Source organism: Miscanthus floridulus, chromosome 8, assembly GCF_019320115.1.
Source record: "Miscanthus floridulus cultivar M001 chromosome 8, ASM1932011v1, whole genome shotgun sequence".
In the NCBI taxonomy this organism is placed as follows: domain Eukaryota; kingdom Viridiplantae; phylum Streptophyta; class Magnoliopsida; order Poales; family Poaceae; genus Miscanthus; species Miscanthus floridulus.
The window spans coordinates 133,781,117-133,783,971 of NC_089587.1; positions in this window are offsets into that span (position 1 = coordinate 133,781,117).

The following is a 2,855-nucleotide window of genomic DNA, read 5'->3' on the forward strand; positions in this document are numbered from 1 at the left end:
TTTGCGAAAATGAACTCTTGTTTTGGAGTAAAATGGCTTTTAAAGAAAAGGGGATTTTGAAAAGTTTTGCCCCACTCCAAAACCTTTGGCCTCCTTTCAAATGTTTTGAAAGCCTTGCTGCTATTCCAAATGCTCTATAAAAGGTATTCCCAAACCCCTTTTGCGTGTGTACCTCGAAAATTTTGAGAAAAGCTCTTTCTTCAAAAGCGCTTTCAAAAAGGCACATTCTTATGAAAACCCGTTTTCAAAGTTTCTTAAAAATACATCACGTAAAAGGATTCTTGGTTTCCAAATTCAAAACCAATTTCAAAAAGGGTTTTCAATTAAAGTTGGTTTATGAAAGCTTCAGAAGCTCCTTTTGGGAGATAAGTTTCTACAAAAACCGATTTGATCTCTCCAAAGACCTCTTTCCATTTTATAAAATAAAGTTTCTCCATTTAAAAAGTCGTATGTGAACAACTTTTTCCAAAAGCCCCTCTTCAAAACTTCAATTGCGAAACAAATGCGTTGGTGCATATGACTTGACAACGAGGACCTTTCTTCTCTAGTGACACTAACTCCCCAATCTCGAGGATGAGATTCTTGTAAGGTGGGTGGACTGTAACAACACGGAATTTTCCGGAAACCAAAAATATGAGCTTTCAAAATTTTTCTTGTAAATTGTGTGAAGCATGTAGACACTAGGTCAAACACGAGTCAAACCCGCTGACGAAACGTTGCATTCATGTAGAACTGTTTGTAAAAGTGTGTCGGTGCTCTTTTGTTGCCTCGTGTTTGAGTCTTGTCTTGTTGGAGAGCACAACCCATAGCAACTCCCCTTTTATCCCTCTCGGGATTATTCTAAATTCCCCTCAATGTGGAAACACCTCTTAATCCTCGGACCAAATATCACTTGACCTAATTTGACACCCTTTGGACATGGACCCCGCCCACGTTTCCCCTTTGACCGCGTCCCGGATCGACGTGACCAAGCCCCGACGCTCCCCGTCTTGCACCGTCCTAGGTCGCTCACCTACCCATGCCCCAGGGTGATCGCCGGGTCGTACCGGCTGTTGCATCAACGCCACGAACACCGGCGCATTCCTCATGAACCCTAGCGTCAATTTTTGGTAAATCATCTCTCCTAAATCCTTGGCTAGTGGGCTGCACAAACGTGCATGCTCCTGCGCCTATTTGGCTAACAATGTGGAGCACATATAGAAGTTGCATGCCCCTGTAGTCGTGTGCCTGTGGCTTGTATAGGAACCACATAATTAGGAAGCCATCTGGAATGCACTACACAAGCCACCATGCAATGTATACATGTATATAAGATCATGTACACATACGTATACTAATGCCCCAACAGTAAGTGTGCAGCCCAGTCCACTGTCGTGGCCCAACCTGGGTACCCGCAACAGCCCAGCTTACCTTCCCCTGCTCTCGCATGCGCTGCACGCACAATGCAGTGCAGGCTGCCACCGCCCCTCGTGTGTAGAGAGCTGCATGCCGCTGTTTCCTTGGGCCTGCACGTCAGCCGCACTAGAGAAGGAACCCGAAGCCTCCGTCTACTTTTTCTGTCTAGCATTGTTGTCTTCCTTAACCGCTCTGCCTGTGCTTTTCCTCTTTTCCGCTGGCGTCCAGAGCAAGGAAGCAGGCCACCACGTCGCCCTGGGATGCCCCTTGCACCCCACCCTGGAGCCTACCTCGCGTGACGAGAGCACAGCCATAGACTAAACAGACCCGCCGCGACGCCACCAGGACACAGACCCTCATCGCAAGCCGCAGATGCCCTCGAACCATATCGCAAGCTGGCGAGCCCGGCGCCCATTCTGGAGCACTCTAGAAGCTTCCCAGCTCTACTCACCTACCCCGCTTCATAGATGAGCGCCATGCATCCGGCCAGCCACACCCCAGAGATCACCGCCGCCCGTAGCATGCCTCGGCCTCCACGAACCCTAGCTCGAGAGCTATAAGAGCCATGCCCGCCACCACGCCTCGCCCTCACCCTTCCTCCACACAGCCGCTAGCGCGCTGCGGCAAAGACCTGAGGAGCCGTTCAGGCTGACGCCGCCCCCTGGCGGTAGGTGCACGACATCGCTGTCACCGTGGAACCACCTTGTGCCGAGCTCGGGTCGTCTTGGAGCCGCGCGCTTGCACTGCGACGCCGCCACCGCGAGCCGTCACCGAGCCGGAGCACCCCTGGCGTCGCCACCATTGACGTCGTGCCTTCATCGCCGCAGAGCCACCATAGGGACGCGACCATACCCCCAAAGCCCGCTCGACGTCATCGTCTTTGCTACACCGACCTGTGCACCAAGGTGGAGCTGCAGCACTACGACCACGCCCTCCGGCCGGCCACCGTGCTGTCTCCTCCTCATCATAGTGCGACATCACCCGTTCCTGGATGGTCTTTGATGAAGCCACAACAACCGCGGCCACGTCCTTGCCGTGCTACACATCGAGCCACCACTAGCCATCACCTCATCGCCTCGCCACGGCAGCACCTCGCCCTGCACCGCCATCCTCTCTTCGCCGCCACCAACGGTGAGTCACCGCAATCCCTTGCTTGTTGTGAATACCGAGACCCGCTATGGTGCCACGCACTCCCATGCTGAGGGGACGCGAAGGCGGAGCTCTTCCGCTCCTGGACACTCACATCATGAGCATGCACGAGCAGTTGACCAGCCAAGCCAAATTGACATGCAGTGTTGGAGAACGCCGGCGTGATCATCCTGACCGCCATGACCATCATGGTCAAGACTATGCCTCGTCGAATTCAAGTTTTGGTGAATTTATTAAATGAATTTTCATAAGTAGCATTTGTTCAACCTTTATTTCATTGCTTGATCCTATAGTTGAGCTAAGATAATGAG